The sequence below is a fragment of the Crocodylus porosus genome, unplaced genomic scaffold, assembly GCF_001723895.1.
Source record: "Crocodylus porosus isolate Cpor-Errol unplaced genomic scaffold, CroPor_comp1, whole genome shotgun sequence".
NCBI classification, from domain to species: domain Eukaryota; kingdom Metazoa; phylum Chordata; order Crocodylia; family Crocodylidae; genus Crocodylus; species Crocodylus porosus.
The window spans coordinates 26,052,855-26,061,776 of NW_017728948.1; the positions used below are offsets into that span (position 1 = coordinate 26,052,855).

An 8,922-nucleotide genomic window follows, 5' to 3' on the forward strand; every position below is an offset into this window, starting at 1 on the left:
CACAGCAAACCATGTTATAACTCGCATCAAATCAATTTTTGCTAGACATGGGATTCCACAAATTGTGAGAACAATGGATCTCAAGTCAACTGTCTTGAGTTTAAAGAGTTTGCAAACAAACATGGATTCCGTCACAATATTTCAAGTCCTAAATACCCTCAATGGTCTGGTGGAAAATGGAGTGCAAATAGTGAAAAAATTGTTCAAAAAAGTTACCAATTTACACCACTGTTTACCTGTCACACTTAAATTACAGGGCAATACCCAGGAAACATGGATTGTCCCCAGCAGAAATGCTGCTTAACAGGAAATTCAAAACCAGCTGCCAAATCTTGTAGATGATGTTCAACTAAATGAAAAACAAGATGTGAAAACATCTTAAAAATTCAACAAACTCAAACAAAAATGGTACTATGACAAAGATTCCAGGGAGTTACCACAACTGCACAACAAAGATGTGGTGCTTGTTTCAGATGGATGAACATGGAAACAAAAAGCACTAGTTTCTCATCCAGTAGCTCCCAGATCCAATAAAGTAGTCACACTAGAAGGACAGGTGTTAAGAAGGAACAGACAACACTTATAGCTTGTCAAGGAGAGAAAAGAAAAAGCATCAACATAAGATTCACCGAAGGAAACAGAGCTAACATCAAAGCAACAAGAAAGGACAGAGGAGATTGAAAATGACACAGGCATTGAGACATCTGCAGAAGGAAACCAAACAAGAGCTGAACCAATAAGGATTGAGAATGCAGAGAAACTGAGACAATCACTTAGAGCTAAAAAGCCAACACAAAGGCTAATAGAGACCTGTTAAAATGTGCTTTAACTGTGGGTCAAACTAAACTTCCAATGTTACTATTACACAGGTGTATGTTACATGTAAAGGGGGAAGCTGTATGGATAATTTTAAGAGTGCTATGTGTAAGTTGTTACATTTGCTGAGGAAACAACAGGGAACAGCAAACGAGTAGGCTGAGCACTGCTGCCTGAATAAAGTACCACTGTCATTCTGTAAGCTTGACTCCTTGGTCTTTTGAGAACAACAGAGATGTGACATTGAAGTCTGGAGGAAGGAATTACCTAGAGGAAAGCGTCTCTTCAGATGTGGGTTCACTTAAGCACCAATTCCTGAATTGTACAACCCTCTTTTCAAGAGCTTTCCTTTCTCTTTCTTGCAGTGAATTTGAATTTGGATGGAACCTGAATGCCTGAAAGCAGGAAATGGTGCAACGAATATGTTAAGAGGTAACAAGAGATTGGTGGGAGAAGAAGTAATCTTCCTGCCTTCAGTGGTCAGACCCTTAGATTTAGTAGATCACATTCTACAAGGGACATATATATAAAGCTTTATATGCAGCATGTATAAAGCTTCTTAAAGGCATTTCTTTTTTTTTTCTAAAGAGTAGACCAGAGTATACAGTGAGTTGTGTGGTTTTGGGTTTTTGGTTTTTTTCCAGCTGTCTTTTTTACTGTCTCTCTATCTGTGCAACTGTTCAGTTTGCTGATAGAATACAAACTACTAAATATTCATGCAGAGTTTAGTCATGGCTGAAGCAGAAATATGGCTATGAACAACAAAAATGTTTTACTCTAGCTCAAAGATCTTAGGTAGCAAATGGATGAACCTGGCTTGCGAAGGGCATGGAAATGTTTGAGGTGGATTTTGAGGTTCTCAGAAGTGGAAGTTTGAGCTTCCACCAGTTTTTTTCTTCTCCTCATATAATAGAGATCATGCAGGGCTCATCTTTTTTTTATTTCTACTTCAGCTGAAAACTATGCTATATTCCAGTAGAGGATCCGACTTCCCAAACTTTGTCACAAGCTAAGCTCCCACAGTGACTGGCCTGTATGTTACAGACAGTATCTTTTCTTCATATGACTTTCTCTCCTTCCCTAGACCTGCTTCTTTATTCCTCACAATCTCTGTATTTGTTTTTCCAGAGAGAAACACTCTGCTCCCTTCTTCACTTTATATTTTCATAGGATTTTTCTCTCTCACCCTTTACCACAGTCTCTAAAATGAAACATGAACCTAGGAACATGCGAGCTTGAGCTGGACTTTGAAACCCACAGTATCAGAGTGGGTTTGAAATTAGACAAAACAAGTTTTCCCTTCCCCAGTTTAAATGCTTGGGAGAAGGTGTCAACCTGTTTACAGAGATATGGGGACTAGGTTATATTTTCAAACTACACAGTATGTTTTTACAAGAAACAGTGGAGTATTTGGAATACTGAGTCATTGCTCCAGGACTGCACCCCACTGAGGAGAAAGTGTCTGCTGTTGAGAGAGCTCCTACAGCTGATTGAATTAAAACTTCATCTGGGACTGTTAATGAATATAGTCATTTTTGAAGCAGTCTCTACCAGCTAATATAAATCCTGCACAGTGGCTGTAAAATAGCAAAGCTGAGCCGCAGACAAAATAATGTGAGTGTCACTTATATGAAGTTCAGCCCAGATCCTGGAAACAGTTCTCTTAAACCAAATTCTTTGGGACAAGGACACTCTTTTTGTCCTGTCTTTGCATGGCCCCTTTGTACAACATAACAAGGTCTTAGTCCCAGATTGGGGCTCATAGACATGATGGTAATATAAATATTATTATTTAAACTTAAAATTAAGCGTCAGAGTAATCCCATTGACATCAACGAGGTCCCTCATAGGAGCAAATTTAGGTAACCCGAGAGCCAAAGATAACAATTATTGGAAAGTGTTGCTATTAGTTATATTGCAACAGTGTCAAGTAACACAAGTGATGGCCCAGAACCCCCTTCACTAGAATAAAAAAGTCAATATCTGCCCCCAAAGGATATGCAGCATAAGCATAAGACAGGGGACAGCAGTAGGATACGGAAAGACAGAAGAGGGAGTACAAGTAAACAGAGAAATAAAGTAGGTCAGCGTGACAGACAGCAGTCTTAATGTACCAACTGCCTAATTGTTCTCAAGTTTTTGAAGGTGTCATGGCAAAGAAGAGCTAAGAAGGAATGCCTATAATTCGTAACCTTATAGGGTTGGCATCATTCTCCCTTATAATGTAAAATGAAGATGAACATCTTATAGGCTTAGCATCTGGAATCCCTACCCTCAGGAAAACGAAAAATCAGCCAAAGGGGTTAAAAGTTCTTCCATTGTTTCTGCAGCAGCAAAGGCATCTTACAAGTGTAGAACCTCTGTGCCTGAAACTTTACACCATTAGATGATGATACTGGATGTCCCTGCTAGCAATTGAGCCTTAGGTCAGATATTCCCACAGCTGTGCTCCAAATACGAAAATAACTTTTATCTTAAGCCTGCCATGATAATGCAGATGCTTTAGGCAAAATTCTAGTATTACATGTGCATGTTGGGTTTAAACTCTGATACAGCTTGCTTCCCATACAAGGGCAGATCTTTGGTTGATGTCAAGGGAAGCATAATACCAGAGTTGAGACCTCCCATGCTGATCTGAAAGGGAAATTTTAGCTTTTATCAATGTTGCCTAGAGAGTAGCTCTACAAAAACTGCCATGGCAATTTTGCATTTTATCAAGAAATGCAAAATCAATCGCTTCCCTCCAAAGTCCCCACTGGGGAGCATGCAAAGTTTAGGAATGAATCTTTAGAAAGTAGTCTATTATCACATATATCACTGAAGAAATGACTTGCTTATGTTATATTGTAGGCAAGGTAAACTAGTGTGTTTTTCAATAGAATCACAAAGTTCATAAATGACCCCATAAATAGCACCCTTTTAAGCACTGGGTAAAGTGTTAGCAACAAAAGGTACTGATAGTCTTCCAGACAGTTAGCAGGGAGAATCCTTAACAACAACACCTGCAATTTCTCTATGATGGCAGCTCTAGTGCTGTGTGCCAGCAGCTCTTACAATTGTCATTTGTATCTCTAGAAAAGTAGCAAATGAGACCCAGGGAGGGCAAGGGAGAGAAAAAAAGAATGGCCATTAGCTAAATAGGTGAAGCCTTATTTGCCACCAGTTTTGATAATAAAAAATCCCTCATCTATGCACAGCAGCATCCTAAGATCATGGCCCCCTTGTGCTACCCACTGTAAAGACATATCAAAAGACAGTCCCTGTCCCAAAAAGCTAAAAATCTAAGTAAGATGTTACAATGCAAGGAATAAATGATTGTGTAAGCTCAAAGGCAGCTTCCACTTTCCAAATCTTAAAGATCTGTGTGGAAAAACCCATGCCTATCCTATGAGGCACATCTTAACGTATCAATGGGGCCTTTTACCATCTCAGTTCCTTTATGAATGGACTGCTTGCTTCTAGCATCGTACCACTGCTACTGGGATAAGGGCAACCACTCTCTCCTGCCATGACTTTGTCTTCTGTGCAATTTGGGAGGAGAGCTTATTCCCTGTGGGTGCTGGCACTATCTTCTGGAGCTCCACCTGCCCTACACCCCACCTTATGCCAGACTTTGAGATCTCCAAAAGTTGTTCTGGGCACATACGCTATGCTTTCTTATTATGCTTTCTGAGGTAGTTAACGTATATAAAGCAAAAACAATATGAAACTCAAATATCACTCTGGGACTTGGTCCCTCTTTACAGTCCTCTAGCCTGGAGTTGGGCAACCCCAATCCTTGCCTTTCAAAAACCCCTTTGTATTTTAGAGTTCACAGTAAGAACCATGCCCTGTGAACCACTTCAGTTCTTCTCTATCTTCTTTTTAGGTTCAGCGTCCTCAGTCAAGTTCCAATCTTCCATCCCAGGACCAAGCTGGGGGTAAGTTGTTTGGCTCCTCTGAGCCACCTCAGTGGGTTTGCTGCCGGCTGGCTGCCTTCCATAATTCAGCCCTCCTGTGGCTTCCAGACATCACTTCCAGTTCCCTGGTCTCTTCAGGTCAGGCTTCTTTTAACTCTAGCATGGGGTTCCAGCCCTTTAAGTGCCAGCAGCACATGCTTATAAAGCACAACCACACCTGTGCTGGTGTTTCCCCAGCTCCTGTCTTTTCCCCCAGTGCTGCTTTTCACCACTGCTCCACCACCTTGTGCCGACTCAGCAGATAGGTCCTTCTTTCTTTTCTTCCATACTATCACGCTCTAAATCCTGAGATAACTGTATATATTTTAAATAACTTCTAAATAGTTATTCAAGAGACAGATTAACAACTCTGAAAGCTGCACAATACAATACACTGTATCACTCACTTCTCCCATCTATTTCCTTTCCAGTCTCTCTAATACAGATACCAAGTCCATTACTTTCCTAACAAATCAGTACTTTATCGCCACAGGCCCCCTCTATGCATTACACCTAAGTTGTGGTCCAGCTATATGTTCAACCAATTCATGGCTTAATAAAACAAGCAAGAAGGTAGAGAAGGTATTCCACAAAAAGTGTGTAATAGCTTTTTAGTTTGTTCCAGTCACTTCATTAATTGAACATGTGGCCAAGTGCTTACCGGTGTCTGGGAGCCCCAAAAACTAAGGGGCTGCCAGCCCCAGGGGTGCACCATCCAGTGCCAGCCCTGCAGCTGACAAGGCTCACAGTAATGGCAATGTTGTCAGCTGTGGGGCTTACAGAGATGGCAGCGGGAAGCATATTGCCCCACTATGAGTCTCAGGAGGTGCAGGACTTGCAGTGGCAGCAGAGGGGAGAATATTGCCCCTGCTGCAAGTCTTGTGAGGTGGCAGGGCTCACAGTAGGGACAGTGCAGGGAATGCTGCTTCTGCTGCAAGGGCACAGGGCACCTCACAAACCCCCATGTTGACTGCAGGGCTTGCAGTGGGGGTAGTGTGGGGAATGCTGCCCCCACTGTGAACCAAACTAAGCCCTGTCAACTGTAGGGCTTGCACCCACAGGAGGCTGTGCAGGGGGAGCTGGGGACCACAATAAGGGAGAGTGTCACGTGTGGCATGGCAGGCAGCATGATTGTGTGGATCACACATTAGATCCCATCACCCCTCTATCTGCATGTGTAGAGGGATCCTTACTGTTACATTCATAGCAACTCCTTATCCACATCACAGTTTTCACCTCATTCTTTTACTGTCATCTATATTTACCACTCCTACCTCCCAATTGCAGTTCCTTCCTCTCTAATGTATACTCAGAGCAGCTCTCAACAAATATTTGTAAAACCCCTTAAAGAGTCACATGTCCCAAAACTATGACTGATTGGCTATGAACTTGTGCATAGTAACAAAAACTATTTTTCTGTCCCAGATTGTATCCATAAATGGTTAGTCTTCCAGGGAAATTAGTATAAAGTTGTAGTAGACATATTACTGCAGTTTGTAATGCTGAAATAAAAACCAGGTTACTGCTTGTAGCACTTCTTGAACAAGAAACAAAATAGCATTAACAATGAATGGCAACAATGTCACTCTCAGTATTGTGTTCTCCTTTTTTTCCCCCCCAATGTATTTCTCAGGTTTCATTCTTTCCTTGTGATCTTATTTGCATCTTCTTCAGTCTTTTGATGCCTAACAACTAGGGAGATTTGTCTGCATTTTGTCTTGTACGGAATTTATCACAGTGTTGGAATTATTATTCCCTTCTGGATTACCAATGATAGAATGTGCCAGCCATTATAGTCACTCAGGTTTTAAAAATATGAATTTCTGCCAAATAAATTGTCATTATTTCCTCTCAGTGACCCACCAACACCTTTTTGCCTCAATCTTCTCCTTCAAGAATCATATCGAAGGTGAGAATTCAATTGTTATACTTACACAAGTCAGTTTGTTGGTAGAGGTTACAGATTATCATTAATATTTTGCTTACTACAAAAGCAAGGAAGTTGCAACTTTCAGAAGCTGTTACATTTGAAATGTATATTAACAGACAGTTGTTTAGAAACCTTGCTGACCCTCATGTTTTGGTAGATGCACTTGGCCCCACCACTCAGATGAAACACCTACCCAGCCAGTAAGGGCATGTGAAATGGGCCTTATTTGATTCGGATTCAGCCTGAATCAGGGGCAGTGATTCGATATGTTGATTCGTATCACTGTCCCCAATTCAATTCGGCTAAATCCAAGTCTGAAAATGCAATGCTGATTCAGAGAATCAGCAATTTGGACATAGACACAGCTTTAAATGTTTTTTCTACGTATCTTGAGATAGCAGCACAGCGTGTGAATGCTGTGATGCTGGGGCAGATGGAGCATCCCACAGGAGTGTGGAGGGGCCTCCACATGTTTGGCAGCGAACCAAGAAGTGGACTGGAAGTACTGGGTCCGCCAGGGAGTGCGTGGGTCCCCCACCCCCATGACTCCTCAGCTCAGTGACAGGCTGCAGGTGCACCCTGGGTGCCTCCCCCAGATCCAGGAAGCATCAGTCACTGAGCCAAGTGGGATGTGCCCCCCCCCTCCCCCCGTGCGCTACCAGCAGACTCAGAAGTGGACTAGAAGTGCTTCTGGTCCAGTTCCGGGTCTGCTGCCGAGTGCACTGGGGAGCCCCCCATGCTTCTTTGGGACACTCCATGTGTCCCAGCATCACAGCATTAATGAGCTGCCTGCTACCTAGACGTATGTAGAAAAAACATTTAAAGCTGTGTCTATGTCTGAATGTCCAAATCTTTCCAAACCAATTCAGATGGTTCTGATTTGATTCAGCAAGATTAAAGGGTCCTCTGATTCAATTCAGATTCAGAGATTTGACCACTGAATCGGGCCAAATCAAATCAGAGACCAAAGCTTCGCACAGCCCTACCAGCCAGCCAACACTTCAAAAATCAAACACATAGGCCCTAAATCCTGCAATAACTGGTAAACAGGCAATGTCCACCCAGAACCCTGCTGAAGTCAAAGGATTCATCCAAGTGTATCACAAACTTCAAATAAATGTTTAACAAGGACCATCAAAAATGCCTCTAAATGTTTTTCAATTGCTGAAACAGACTCAATAAAAATCTTTTCAGTTTATTTACAACAGTTTACATATGCAAGTGTTCATCTGACACTAAATGAGATTTGATTCTTCAAGACTAATTTTATGTAATATTTGCCCTGCTGCAATAACCCATTATGATGAACATTAAAGAGGCACTGATTTACCCAACTTGAGAACAGCAATCACATCTCGGGGCACTTGTATACATGACAGGGGTTTAATTCTCTGTGACTGCTAAACTGAAATGGTGGGTTTTTAATTGAAACCCACCATTTCAATTTTTGGGTTTATTTTTCTGTCCTGGTTACGGTGAGAGGCCTGATCCTTTTTTTTTCCTTTTTCAGCAGAGCCTGCCCATGGCTGGGGGGCAAACTGCCAGCAGGCCAAGCAGCCCCTGAACTGTGGGGACCCCAGGCCTTCCCTCTGCAGTGCCCTACCACCACCACCAGGGAAAAGCTAGACTTGGATCAGGCTGGGTGCTTGCCATGGGCAGGCTCCACTTGAAACAGAAAAAAAAAAAAGGATTGGGCCCCTTGCCACTTCTGCCTTTAGCAGGCATCTGTTGAAGGCAGAAGCAGCAAGGAACCCAATCCTTTTTTTCTGTGGAGCCTACCCACCTCTCCCGCAGCCGGGGGGAAGAGGTGATTAATAGCTATAACACATTGTTGCAAACTAAACTACATCCTGATGATGTAGTTTAGATGCAAACTCATCTAAAACCCTTCAGATTGGTGCATATATAATGTGTGACACCATTAAGCCACACAAAGTGACATTTTCATCATGTGTACATCGTGACATCATCATTTGTTCAAGTGCCCTAGGGTTTTACCTTTACAGTCTAGCTATCAACACATCATAGTTTCATAGTTTCAGGGGTCGGAAGGGACCTGAGCAGATCATCTAGTCCAACCCCTGCCATGGCAGGAAAGAGTACTGGGGTCAAACGACCCCAGCTAGAAGTTCATCTGACCTCCTCTTAAAGACCCCCAGGGTAGGAGCCTGCACCACTTCTCTTGGAAGTTGGTTCCAGACCCTAGCTGCCCTGACCATGAAGTAGCGCCTCCTGATG

At 42.5% G+C, this 8,922-nt stretch overlaps 1 long non-coding RNA gene across 1 annotated transcript; it reads right to left on the reverse strand.

Moving 5' to 3' along the window:
• Positions 1-234: 234 nt before the first annotated feature.
• Positions 235-8,629, reverse strand: LOC109321910. Its single transcript, XR_002104211.1, has 3 exons — positions 8,617-8,629; positions 2,319-2,323; positions 235-586 (listed from the first exon to the last, which is right to left on the reverse strand). It is a non-coding gene; the product is annotated as an uncharacterized LOC109321910 (long non-coding RNA).
• Positions 8,630-8,922: the final 293 nt, after the last annotated feature.